The sequence below is a fragment of the Oncorhynchus mykiss genome, chromosome 3 (assembly GCF_013265735.2).
Source record: "Oncorhynchus mykiss isolate Arlee chromosome 3, USDA_OmykA_1.1, whole genome shotgun sequence".
NCBI lineage: Eukaryota > Metazoa > Chordata > Actinopteri > Salmoniformes > Salmonidae > Oncorhynchus > Oncorhynchus mykiss.
The window spans coordinates 14,067,817-14,082,642 of NC_048567.1; the positions used below are offsets into that span (position 1 = coordinate 14,067,817).

Sequence of the window (14,826 nt, forward strand, 5' to 3'; positions counted from 1 at the left end):
TTTGAGGTTGAGGGTGATACTTGGTGGTGTCCCATCTTTTCCACAAGTTCATCAATGTTCGGGGTAAGGCTCTGAGCTGAAGAAATCCTCAGAATTGAGTGGAGGTGTTCAGCAGTAAGTCGACTTCTGTGTGATGTTTTGTTCAGGTTCATCAAAGAAAACAGTTGTTCACACAGGTATGTGCTGCCAAACATAGACAACGTTTGAGCAGCCTGGATGCGCAGCTGGGGCATTGTGCCGGGGAGGAAACGGGCGAACTCCGCAGCACCCACTGCCGCATATTTTGCCCTCAGTGCATCATTGCATTGGAGGTCAATCAACTCCATTTGGAGGTTTGGTGGTGAGCTTTCCACGTCAACAGCAAATGGGTTACCGAGCAGTTCCAACCTGCTTTTTTGTGCTTCAAAGTCAGCAAATCGGCGTCGAAAGTCAGCGGCAAGCATACCTATTTTATCAGCCAACTGTGTGCTCGGGAACGCACTGGTAGAGAGCTTCTCTTTCATGGTCTGGCAGCTGGGAAAGTGGCTCAAATTTTCTTTCCGCATCTGCGTCTCCCACAGAGTCAGTTTGGTTTTAAATGCCTTCACTGTACTGTACATATCAGAGATGACACGATCCCGACCCTGCAGCTGCAAGTTTATTGCATTCAGATGACTCGTAATGTCACACAGAAAAGCCATTTCACACAGAAACATTTCGTCTCGGAATTGTGTTGTGTCTTTCCCTTTGCTGTCCAAGAACAGACAAATCTCCTCACGAAGCTCGAAACATCTTTGAAGCACCTTTCCCTGGCTTAGCCATCGCACCTCTGTGTGATAAGGCAAATCACCATGCTCCGTTTCTAACTCCGTCAGAAATGCCTTGAACTGGCGGTGATTCAAACCTTTGGCTCTGATAAAGTTAACTGTGCGCGTGATGATGCTCATTACATGCTCCATTTTCAAGGCTTTACCGCACAACGCTTCCTGGTGTATGATACAATGATAAGCTGTCAGCTCACCTGTCGCGTTTTCCTCTTGCATCTTTTCCCGTATCTTCGCCACCAGTCCGCTCCTGTGTCCACACATCGCAGGTGCTCCGTCGGTTGTCAAACCCACGAGTTTTTCCCAAGGCAGCTCCATCTCATTTACACATCTTGACACCTCTTCATACAAATCATGCCCCGTAGTTGTGCCATGCATAGGACGTAAAGCCAAAAACTCCTCTGTCACGCTTAGGTTGGAGTCCACTCCGCGGATGAAAATTGACAACTGGGCAATGTCAGAAATGTCGGTGCTCTCATCCACAGCCAAGGAATATGCAATAAAATCTTTTCCCTTTTTCACAAGCTGCTCTTTTAGATTGATGGACAACTGGTCTACTCTCTCGGCAATGGTGTTTCTGCTCAGACTCACATTTAAAAAGAGTTGCCTTTTTTCTGGGCAAACTTCGTCACAAACTTTAATCATGCAGTTTTTGATGAAATCCCCCTCCGTAAATGGCCGGGCTGATTTAGCGATCTCTTCTGCCAAAATAAAACTGGCCTTGACAGTTGCGTCCGCGTGTGTGTCCGCGTGTTTCGTTTCATAATGTCGTCTCAGATTATACTCTTTCAGTACCGCCACACTTTCTCCACACAGAAGACACACAGGTTTTCCAGCTACCTTCGTGAACATATACTCCGACTCCCACCTTGTTTGAAACCCCCGGTTCTCAGTATCCACCTTCCGTTTTGCCATTTTTGATGGGTATCTGAAAGTTAATTTTACTGTGATGCTGACGACTGCTGTGCCAATAAATATTGAAATGAAGCAGCCTACTGCTCGGTGCGTCACCTTTGCATTGTGGGAAATGTAGTATTGGTGCGTGTAAAAGATCTGCGGGCTGCCGGCTTGCTGCGGGCCGGTTCTAATAATAAATCAAGATCATCCCAGGGGCCGTAAAAAACCTTCTTGCGGGCCGGATGTGGCCCGCGGGCCTTGACTCTGACATATGTGATTTAAAGGGATATGAACAATATTCCTTTTCCTATCGCTTCCTCAAGGTGTCAACAGTCTTCAGACATAGTTTCAGGCTTTTATTTTGAAAAATGAGCCAGAAAGATAACATCGCGTCAAGTGGTCACATGAGTTTTGCTCGCGCAACAGAGTTTGGGTAGGTATTGCTTTTCCCTCTCCTACTGTGAAAGACATTTGCGGTTGATATATTATCGATTATATATTTTAAAAACAACCTGAGGATTGATTATAAAAAAACGTTGACATGTTTCTGTGGACATTATGGAAACTATTTGGAATTTGTCTGCGTTGTCGTGATCGCTCTTTCCTGTGGATTTCTGAACATAACGCGACAAACAAACGGAGGTATTTTGGATCTAAAAATAATCTTTATGGAACAAAAGGAACATTTGTGGTGTAACTGGGATTCTCGTGAGTGAAAAACATCCGAAGATCAAAGGTAAACAATTCATTTGATTGCTTTTCTGATTTTCGTGACCGAGCTACCTGATGCTATGTGTACTTAATGTTTTATCGTGCGATCGATAAACTTACACAAACGCTTGGATTGCTTTCGCTATAAAGCATAATTTCACGACAGGTGGATTAATAAAAGGCAAAGCTGTGTTTTCCTATTTTGCACTTGTGATTTCATGAATATAAATATTTATAGTAATATTTATTGTATGTAGCGCTATGCTATTCAGCGGTTGTTGATGACACTTATCCCGATATCGGGATTGCAGCCATAACAAGTTAACAAGAAATTTGAGGAGTGGTTCAAAAAAAAAGAAGCGTTTTAATAACTCTAACCTAAGTGTATGTAAACTTCAGACTTCAACTGTATACAGGCCGTCAGTAAATACACCCAACATTTTCTTTATTAAACAAAATACCCTAGCCGGTTATATGCAATTTTCTGCAACAAACTAATCGCTCTCAAACAAAGTTGTGCACTTGCTCTCATGCACTCTTGAGGCGTCTGCCAGACGGAACTGCAATCTGCAATCTGAAACTGAACCCTACCTTGAGGCATGCATAGGCTGCATTCCAAACACGTAAAAGACACACCCCCTCCCCTCAAATTAAGTGACGTACCATGATGACGTACCATGGTGTATGATGAGTTGACACTTGCAGGGCAAGGGGCGAGGGAAAAATTAAGGAATTTTAAATGGATCGCCCATGCCCGGAAATGTGTCACTATTTCGTCCCACCCCACGGTTGTTTAAGTCATGATGGTACCACCGGTAGCGGTTGTGTGTGCTTTATATGCGCTACAGTCAATTATGACTGTATTTCATATCTTTGCAAGAAGACGAGGCATCCGCTGACAACGAATGCAAGCCATCCGACAATATCAGGTAAAAGGAAAATTACAAATGTACAAGTGTGATGTTACATCATACAACTTCCCTGACATATCCGAAAGCTAACCAAACAAAAACATAACTTTCATGATGTTCGTGCCGTCATGTACATTAGTAGCACAATTTCTAACTTACTTACATTCGTTTTTACTTAAACCAATATCAATATAAAGAAACCAACAAACAAGTGTAAGGTTTTGGCAGACTTTTCTTAGCAGATGTACAATTATTGCGGATTGAATTATGGGGCATTTCAGGCGCCGGAGTGAACAGAATTGTACATTTGCAAACTCGATCACAAATGAGGGCTGAGGGGATTACGTTGCCAACTTCCCTTGCTTGGCTAATTGTTTGGACTGATGGCAAAGATGGCCGTATCGGTGCATAAACATTAGACAAGTTGGAAATCACAAATTCAACACTGAGTGTTTTGGAAGGAATCAGTGGCTAACTGCAAGCATTGCAAAGCAATCCCTACCCTGCTATTCAGTGGAGTGGGTGTATGGTCCAAGTTTAAGGGTCTCTTTTCCAAGCTTAAAAGGATAAACATTCAACGTTGGTCATGTTGTCAATCCAGCATGACTTCTGCCACGTTCAAAACAACTGGAAATTCGGAACTGGGAAATCTCAGACTTCAGTGAGTTCAAGACAACTGGAAACTCTATAAAAAAAACTAGCTCAGACTGGGAAAATACGTTTGAACGGTCGTTCAACTTGGAATGCCAAATCGGGAAGTCTATTTCTAGAGCTCCGACCTGAAGATCACCGACAGGACCGCTGTGCCACCTTCCTGTTCAAGTGAGCACAGGACAAGTTGAGCCCAAAAATGTATTGTATGCTGCTGCATAAAGGATGTAACATGCCAGGGAGATATGTATACTGTAGCTAAGAAAGTAATTAGAGATCAACCGATTAATCGGAATGGCCGATTTCAAGTTTTCATAACAATCGGAAATCAGTATTTTTGGACAACGATTTGGCCGATTTTTTTACACCTTTATTTAACTAGGCAAGTCAGTTAAGAACAGTGGGTTAACTGCCTCGTTCAGGGGCAGAACGACAGATTTTTACCTTGTCCGCTCGGGGGATTCAATTTTGCAACCTTACATTGCACTCCAAGAGGAGCCTGCCTGTTATGCGAATGCAGTAAGCCAAGGTAAGTTGCTAGCTAGCATTAAACTTATCTTATGAAAAACAATCAATCATAATCACTAGTTAACTACACATGGTTGATGGTATTACTAATTTATATAGCGTGTCCTGCATTGCATATAATCGATGCGGTGCCATTCGTGAAAATGACGGTCGTTGCTCCAACGTGTACCTAACCATAAACACCAATGCCTTTCTTAAAATCAATACACAAGTATACATTTTTAAACCTGCATATTTAGCTAACATAAATCCAGGTTAGCAGGCAATACTAACCATGTGAAATTGTCATTTATCTTGCGTTCACTGCACGCAGAGTCAGGGTATATGCAACAGTTTGGGCCGCCTGGCTCTTTGCGAACTAATTTGCCAGAATTTTACGTAATTATGACATAACATTGAAGGTTGTGCAATGTAACAGGAATATTTAGACTCATGGATGCCACCCGTTAAATAAAATACGGAACGGAATAAAAGTTTTGTTTGAGGTGATAGTTTCCGGATTTGACCGAAGGCTCGTATTTCTGTGTGTTTATTATGGTTAAGTCTATGATTTGATATTTGATAGAGCAGTCTGACTGAGGGGTGGTAGGCAGCAGCAGGCTCGTAATAGTCAAAGGTATATGGTTTAGAGAGAAAATAGTCGACATGTTATAATTCCTGTAATAACTTGCGGGCTGAACTTGAAAGGGGTTCCTTACCGTTCATATCTTCAATAGAGAATGTCTTGATCTACTTCAAATAAGGTCTGTGTTTCGTTCAGGCTTAAACCGCCTCGGCGTTTTGATACCCGTGTAAATCTCACTAGGATTAGGTAACGTTTGTTGATATTGATATTTTCATAAATCCACTCTACAAAAAAAAAAAAAAAAGATCTTCGCTTATATTTAGCAAATATTGATCAGAGTTACCTTGTCCTATGGATATCTACAGTTATAAAATTGGCATGGTGGTGTAAGCCTACACGAAACACAGACCTTATTTTAAGTGAATCTAAAAATATCCTATGGAATAAATGAATGAAGGAACCGCTTTTCAGATTTTGCTAGAAGGTGTCATGGGAATTATGACTCGCACTTTGGTAGTCAATTCTTACCATTCCCATTATTAAAATAGGATTTCCTGCATATAGAAATTAGAGTTTTTGTTTTCAACATTCATCACAGGTAACTTAAACTCTATTTTTATTCAAACAGTTGAGAGTATTTGTCTCCTAAGCAGACTCTTCAGTATCATTGTCACTTCAGAGCTCTGCGTGTGTTTACAGATGGCAGAGAAAAGCAGAGCACAAGTGTGGGACTATTACATGGAATTGGCATCAGGGAAAGCAAGGTGTCTTACTTGTGATAAAGATGTACGCATGGGGTCAGCAACGGCTAAATCAAAAAATACCACAAACCTGTGGTATCACCTTAAAGAATAACCATCCAAAAGCCCATAAGAAAGCAATGATGAAAAAAGCAAACGCAAATTCTTCACAAGGAAAAAGTGATACAGACACATCGCAGGCTACAATCTTACAACTTTTTAATAAGCAAGCAAAATGGCAGGACAAAGATCCAAGGGCCAAGAAGATGATGTAGCAATTATTGAGATGATTGACACTGACATCCAGCCATTCACAGTGGTGTCTGACGTTGGTTTTCAGCGGCTGATTACTCTTGCTGAACTCCGGTACAGATGAAAAATGATTTAGCACAGAAATGCAAGATAAAACACATAAAAGAGTTGTGATGAAAGTGAAGAATCTGGTGGCACCAGTCAACGCTCCACGCATTCACAACTGACTGCTGGTCAGGCATTACAGAGTCCCTGATGAGCCTTACTGGACATTTCATTGACAATGTTTGGACAAGAAAGCAGGTTGTGCTGAATTTCAAGACTATGAATGGATCACACACATGAAACTACATCAGAGAGATGTTTTTGACCATGTTGGAATACTGGGAAATCCACACAGAACGTGTAGTGCTGGTCCTCAGGGACAGTGGGGCAAACATGGTGAAAGGTATGAGACTGGCAGAGCTTCCAGACTTCAACTGCAGTGCACACACCCTACAGCTTGTAATCAATGATGGCCTATCCAGTCAGAGCTGTGCTAGACAGTATTGCCATGTTGAAGAGCTGTACTGGCCTTCCCAAACACGTGATCAACAAGCAGTTCAAACTCGCTGGAACTCAACACTACACATGCTGCAGAGGATGTTTGAACAGAGGCGTGCATTGAATGTGTATGCAGGTGAATACGGACACATCAGCAGTTTGTCTGCTGCACAATGGGACATTGTCTCTAACCTAATTGAGACTCTGGCACCTATGGAGGAGGTGACACTGGAGATGAGCCGCTCCAACTCTACAGCAGTATGCATCATCCCCAGTGTGTCGGTGCTGAAGCTGATGCTACAGCAGGAGGGTTCTTCTACTCAAGGCATCAAAACTTTACGGAAGACCATGTTGGACAGTCTGACAAGGAGGTTCTCCAAGGCCGAGGAGACAAAGTGCCTGGTGCTGGCAACTGTCCTGGATCCACATTACAAGAGCTATGCCTTCACCTCAGGGACAGCACTAGAGAAAACAAAAGAGTGGCTAAAGGAGGAGTCTGACCTACTAAGGAAACCAAATCCCAGAGCCACAGAAGATGGGGCGAGTGAAGAGGAGGACCCAGATCCAGGTGCAAAAGAGCAAAGAGTCCAGGTAGATCAGCCACCCAGTCTGGTGGACAGCCTCTACGCTAGAATCTTTGGAAGCCAAGAGAGCAGGGCTGAAGTCCAGTGCAGTTTTGAAATTGAGTTGGAGCGTTACCTCACAGAGCCCGTCATTGACAGAAAGAGCGACTTGCCTTTGGAGTGGTGGAAGCAGAATGAGGACAGACTTCAATCACTCGCTCCACTGGCAAAGAAGTTTCTCTGTCCCCCACCTTCTTCAGTCCCAAGCGAGAGTGTTCAGTGAGGTGGGGATCATTTATGATAAGCGGAGGAGCAGACTGACAGGGGACCATGCAGACAAGCTCTGCTTTCTGCACTACAACCTAAAACTTCTTAACTGGGAATATTTGAAGACCCATGAAAGCTGGTGGTTCGTTTTAACATATGTTCTCATGTTATGAGACTAACTTGATTTTATTTATGTATTACATTAAGTTAAAATAAAAGTGTTCATTGTTCACTCAGTATTGAAATTGTCATTATTACAAAAATGTGTGTGTGTGTGTGTGTATATATATATATATATATATATATAATTTTTTTTTTTTTTAATTGGCTGATTAATCGGTATCTGCTTTTTTGGTCCTCCAATAATTGGTATCGGTGTTGAAAAATCATAATCGATCGACCTCTAAAAGTAATACTAAGTGTATGTTGTGTAGTAAGCTGTTAGTAGCCCAGGTGCCTCACCCTAATAATTTGGTTTATTCACCACTCGTAATTCCACCTACTGTTCTGACTTGGTGGTGCACATGTAGCCTATAGCCGGTTTTAGAGAAAAGTCATCATTGAATATTGTAAGTTTTCATTGTCTGCTTATAACTCCCTTTATTTATCCTGTACCTCTGACTTGGTGTACAGGGAGAACACTGTAAGAAAGGTCCATGGTCTGAATTCTGTCGCTGTACATTTCAAAGTGCTGAACAAATAGTTACATTGACTACATCCGCCCTAGCTCGCACGTTAATGTCTTACAATCGCAATTACGGATTGCCTCTTATCCGCTTGTTGTCCCCTTATGCCATGGTTTGTACATCTCAGTTGTCAATAGAAAAGCAAGTCAGCCATATTAGCTGTTTTTTTTAAAGCAGTAAATTAGGCTGAATTATCTGTTTCGCTGCCAGACAAGGCTCCGCTGATAGTCAGGTGTTGCAGTGGTACAGTGTTGGGACAGCTTTCTGTAGGCCCTAACAGTTTGTGGGAACCGTTTGTCACCGTTATAGTGCAATGTATTGTTTACTGTTGGCATGCTGCCATGCATTGAAGGAAAAAAAGTGCCCCACCCAATTTTACCTACCTCATCCCCATACTGTTTTTATTTATTTACTTTTCTTCTCTTTTGCACACCAATATCTCTCTACCTGTACATGACCATCTGATAATTTATCACTCCAGTGTTAATCTGCAAAATTGTAATTATTTGCCTACCTCCTCATGCCTTTTGCACACAATGTATATAGACTCTCTTTTTTTTCTACTGTGTTATTGACTTGTTAATTGTTTACTCCATGTGTAACTCTGTGTTGTCTGTTCACACTGCTATGCTTTATCTTGGCCAGGTCACAGTTGCAAAGGAGAACTTGTTCTCAACTAGCCTACCTGGTTAAATAAAGGTGAAATAAAAATAAAATAAAAAAACATGCTAAATTCGCCACTGAGTATAAGATGGAAGTCCACTGGGTGAACGAGCAAGACAAAAGATTTAAGTGCCTTTGAACAGGGTATGGTAGTAGGTGCCAGACGCACCGGTTTGAGTTGGTCAAGAACGGCAACGCTGCTGGGTTTTTCACGCTCAACACTCTCCCGTGTGTATCAATTATGGTCTACCACCCAAAGGACATCCAGCCAACTCAAGTCAAAGTTTATGTGTCACGTGAGCTGAATACAACATGCTTACTTACAGGCTCTAACCAATAGTGCAAAAAGTTATTAGGTAGACAATAGGTAGGTAAAGAAATAAAACAGTAAAAAGACAGGTTATATACAGTAGCGAGGCTATAAAAGTAGCGAGGCTACATACAGACACCGGTTAGTCCGGCTGATTGAGGTAGTCTGTGCATGTAGATATGGTTAAAGTGACTATACATATATGATGAACAGAGTAGCAGTTGCGTAAAAGAGGGGTTCGAGGGTGGGAAACAATACAGATAGCCCGGTTAGCCAATGTGCGGGAGCACTGGTTGGTCGGCCCAATTGAGGTAGTATGTACATGAATGTATAGTTAAAGTGACTATACATATATGATAAACAGTGAGTATCAGCAGCGTAAAAAGAGGGGTTGGGGGGTGGCACACAATGCAAATAGTCCGGGTAGCCATTTGATTACCTGTTCAGGAGTCTTATGGCGTGGGGTTAAAAACTGTTGAAAAGCCTTTTTGTCCTAGACTTGGCACTCCGGGTACCGCTTGCCATCATCATGCAGTAGTAGAGAGAAGAGTCTATGACTGGGGTGGCTGGGGTCTTTGACAATTTTTTACCCAATAGGCTCAGACTTGTTTCCATCTACGCAGGTTGGCACCCATGTCCCACTGGGCCATGGCACCGACGTATCTACTCTGACATGGATCAGGGTGTATACGCCTGGTATAACATCAAGGTGTATACAACTAGTTAAACACGGGTGTTGAAGCAGAAAAGCAGCATGAACATATCTGCACTATTTATCAAGCGAGTTAAACTGCATACTCAGAAACACAATTTTATAATGGCAGGAGTGTTTGATTTCCTTACATTAGCATCATAACATCAATAATGTAACTAGGGGTAGTAACAGGGTAGTAACTAGGCCTACCCTGTATGTGACAACAAAAATATGTTCCCGCTTTCTACATGCAGAAATAAGATATAATTTGGCTAGAATCAGTTGAGGTTGTCTACTGCCAAAAATAAATGGAATTTACTACAATAATCCCAGTGTAGCAGCATTTCCATCACACATCTACCTACATGGGTTGCAAGTTCAACATGTACCCATGCCTAGCTCTACCTCACAAACATTGAGGAAACGTGAAACTTGATCTAAGTAAATTGATTTAGCTATTATCTGGTTAACAGTACACGGAATAAGGAATTGAGTGCCGGTTAACATAAACTATGCATGATATTCTGCATTTAATTACCTCGCTAGTTACAGGTCACGTCAATGTGCCATCCAGGGGTGTCTTCATTACGTCTTACAACTTTAACAGTTTACCGTTTAAGAACCAAAAGGAACCGTGAGGGCTTAACTGAAGTTAAAAAATGTTGAGTTGGAGTGAACGGTTTCAAACGGTTTGCAACAGAATCGGCGTAATGAATATACCCCAGGTAGGTTTGTATTGAATTGCTAATGTACTTTTACTAGCAACTACAATAACGTTATACATTACCTACTGCCACTGGGCACACACCGGTTAAATCAACGTTGTTTCCACGTAATTTCAGTGAAATTACGTTCAACCAACGTGGAATGTACGCTGAATTGACGTATGGTCTATGCCCAGTGGGTAGGGGTGAAGCCCCAGCCAGGTCGTCAGAAAGCAGAATGTCTGAAGAAGCATGCATTTAACTAACCACTCAAACCAAATAACTCGAAATAATGTTTTCATGCCAGTGGAAAGGGTGACATCCCTTGCAATGCTTAAAATGTGCTTATGTTCGCTTGGCAATTATCATCTACTGCCTCCAGGCAGGCTAGCTAACTAGCTACTACCACAAACTACAATGGTTCTAATCTAGAACTCAATTCAGAACCGCACTCACCAGGCAATGCAGTATTGCGTACCGCCGTCCTGACTCCTGTTGTTATCTACGGTCCCACGATGCTTTAGGTTACTACCTAGCTAGACATTTCCGTGAACATATTGATAATTTGGTCGTTTTTCAGAAATATATTTTTTTCTTGTTTTTTTCTTTATCGAATCACACAATGTGCCCGAACCCCGGGAACATTTATGACTCTATGCTATTAGAACCAATGAAAAGGAAGGAGAACCTTGCAAGTACCCGCCCTACACGCTCTATGGCTGCGCAGTACAGCTTCTGCGCACATCCTGCCGCGTGCATCAAGGCTTCTGTGTGATCACTATGCGTGCAGGACGACGGCTGCTACTGCGGAGAGTGCCATGACTCCGTTCGCTCAAAAGCAGGCGACGACTCAGCTGTCCTGTGTTGCTCTGCCCATTTATGTTGTTATTAAGAACCAATGTGTAATCCCACCTCAATTTCAGAGCAGCCCTTAGGTTGGTCTACATAGCAGAACAACAACCAGCAGTTTCCCTGCTTTAGGTCTGCCCTGGATTGCTTCTGCCTAGTTGCCACCATCTTGGTTGCAAGAATCAAGAAGGACTGGAGACAAAATGGTGGCTTTGTTTTTTTTAATGGGCTCCAGCAACAGCACCACTTTACATCATACCAGTGAAGTGAAATACCAAAATTACATGCCATGTCCTAGTAAGGACAGTATTTCAAGCATATAGTAGAATTTGTACAAAAAAGAAAGGAAAACCACTCATGTCTTCTATGAGCAAGCCTGGGCCACATGTAAGAACCTTACCATAGACCAGTTACTGCTATTCACTGTCTTTTGGGGTATGTTTATCCCAAAACCAACTGCAAATCCATGATATTTAACCAATCAATAGGTTGGAATGGTGCTATTGATAAGATAAAAAGTCTACATTAAGGGTTGAGAACATCATGGGTTGTCAAGGACCTGTACACACCACTCTTTAACCAACAACTAAGCTACCCCTTAATGTAAAGCATTCTTCTGTCAAATCAATCCAGTTAAGAACTAAGCCTATTGGGTTTGGTAAATAAAACTAGACTCTCTTCCTAAGATACAAATTGAGGGGCAATACATGGCATAAACAATAGGAATTGTGTAATACTATATGTAACTCCAATGAAACAATAGCCAGCGGTATGACCTGAGATAGTTTGGACTGTATGGTTCTGCAAACCAATATGCCATTTACAGGTGATTTAAGAGGAAACAATTATTGAGTCAATCTATCCTTAGAAGCTGGTTTGACAAGGCCACAAATTGGACATATTCATGAACAAGGCGAGATCTGCAAGAGGTTCAATGATGAATGTGTCTATTGGACAAATAACGCAAGGCAGGTAAAACGGGAGGAGCTGATGTGTTCAATGCAAGTAACAAATACACTTTTCATACTAATCATAGAATGCACAGTGCATCACGTCACCAGTAGGTGGCCATCGTGCTGCAGAACTGCTATCCACATTTGTTTTTTTGCTCTAACCTGGAGGTCAGCATGTACCTTGGGTTTGGACATCATGAGGGACAATGACACAAATAAATGTAACATCAGTAAAAAAATGAAATACAGGCCTACAAGCATACTGTCACCATCATATGGATGAAACCGCTTGATTGAATTTGGGTACAGTAAGTTAAAGTGGGTGCATCCATGGTGATCAGCATAGCTTCTTGGAATGAAGTGTGCTTTTGACTGATCATGTGGAGAAAACCCAACTCTTTCTTGACTCACTACCAATTGATTATCGGTGTAAAGACAGGTCTCAAAGTTCATACAAGCTAACCAATGATTGTAGAAAAGTAAATAAGGTTACTCAGCCTTGAGATCCGTACCCTTAAAACAAATGTCTCTGTAAGTCTCCCATTGGCGTTAATGAATGATTTACGTGAAAGTCTAATTTGTGGATTTAGCACATGGGGGTGTGTGAAACTTATTCCTCAGCCTGAACTGTCCCCACTTGCGCCAGCGAATAGTTAGCTTTTTGCATGGCGCCAACTGGTAAGACACTTCAGGAGGGCGGTCACGTGGGCTTGCAAGGCAGGTATCCTGGGTTTGAGCCTCGTGTGAGCCAAATCAGGAGAAAGTGGTACTCGTCCTTTACAATGGTGCCATGACACAGGTCTATAGTTGCACTGGGGTCACTATTGAGTAAGTTTGATGGGCAAGTGTAGCACATGGGCATGTGTGAAAATTACTCTCAGCCTGAAGTGTCCCCATTTCTGCGAGCAAATAGCTATTTTTTTTTTGCAATCCTCCAACTGGTAAGACACTTCAGGAGGGCTAGTAAGTGTGCTAGTAAGGCAAAGGTCTGAGCCTCTGTGCAAGCCTAATCAGGAGAAATTGGTGCTCACTTACACATCCTTTACATAGACACTTATGTAGCCGATGTGGAATCGCTAGCTAGTTGGTGGTGAGCTAGTAGAGTCCATCATGCAAGTGTTGCAGTTGTTGTTTCCCTTGCTTTGCACAGGACATTCAGGACTTGATTTCATCCGGTATGTCAATGAGTCATGGGCACAGACCTTCGCGGCTGTGGTAACAATGGCCGCGTTCCTCTGCTCAGAATGGAATGGTTCCAAAAGTGCATACTCAGTCAACAGGGAACACAACCAATAAATTGATCTTTAATGCACTTAAGATGAGCACACCCTGTTGACTGAGTATGCACCTTTGGAACCGTTCCATTTGGTGTAAAGTGATTGTAAAGTGTGAACTCCACCCATCCAGCAAGCTAAATCATGCGTACATTGTCCCAATCCCAAATCGACCCCTACGCACTTGTGGGGATTTGTAGGATTTGACAGGTGTAAGCAATATGGCAATAGCTCCACTTGCTCACCGATGGGCTAGGTAGAAGTTTCACAATGTTGCGAACACCTTTCAAATCACCAAAAGTGCATTGGAGGCAGGGTCTAATGGTCGATTTTGGATTGGGCCATTGGATACTGTCCGATCCTCTACCTTTCTCACCAAAGTGTGCACTTGCTCATGCTCCTTCAAGACATTGGATTAGTGTAAGCATTAGTTTCCATTGTATAGACGGCAGTGCCCACTTCTGGGAAAAGGGTCAGGAATCGGGAAGCAGCCCTAGGGAGACCTGCCAGGTGAAGGACAGGCACAATAGGAGTGACCAGTGCAAAGGACAGTGACGCTTTTCATAACCTTGTCCCCAGGATATTGCGCAAAGTGCATCTAAGCCTGGGATTTGAACGGTTCAGTGACTTGAGTAAAGTATTTGTCATCATTTAATTTGAGCAAATCACACGACTGCGAGGTTATGGGGAAGTGTTTGTGGAAGATGATTGGCTGGTAGATTAAGCAGATTTAACCAATCAATGCCTTTGCACTGGTAGTTTCTCCCGGTCTTTCTGTATTGGCTAACAAAGGCCAAGTTTGACTCGTTGATCCACCAGACTAAGCATTTGGGCAGAAGTTTCTGGAACAAGATCACGCTGGTCATAAAGAGGCAATTTTCCTTTCCCCCCCAAAGACACCTCTATCCTTCTGGCTACATGATTCTGAACAAGTCTGATCTACTGAATTGCTTGTGTTCAACACAGATCCATTTAGAAGTCTGAACCCGCCATGTTTCTTTATAGTCGAGAGACTACATCCTATCTTATACAATGCTCAAAAATATAAAGGGAACACTTAAACAACACAATGTAACTCCAAGTCAATCACACTTCTGTGAAATCAAACTGTCCACTTAGGAAGCAACACTGATTGACAATAAATTTCACATGCTGTTGTGCAAATGGAATAGACAACAGGTGGAAATTATAGGCAATTAGCAAGACACCCCCAATAAAAGGAGTGGTTCTGCAGGTGGGGACCACAGACCACTTCTCAGTTC

At 42.4% G+C, this 14,826-nt stretch overlaps 1 protein-coding gene and 1 pseudogene across 2 annotated transcripts in view; one reads left to right on the plus strand and one right to left on the minus strand.

Moving 5' to 3' along the window:
• LOC110510454 overlaps positions 1-11,169 on the minus strand; it is a 52,884-nt gene extending 41,715 nt beyond the window's left edge. Inside the window, exon 1 of one of the 2 annotated variants that reach the window (XM_036975385.1) lies at positions 10,945-11,169. The gene's annotated coding sequence lies outside the window, so the exon portion shown is untranslated. The remainder of the gene's footprint in view (positions 1-10,944) is intronic. The other variant, XM_021591752.2, reaches the window with a different exon arrangement.
• Positions 5,584-7,703, plus strand: LOC110510707 (annotated as a pseudogene).
• Positions 11,170-14,826: the final 3,657 nt, after the last annotated feature.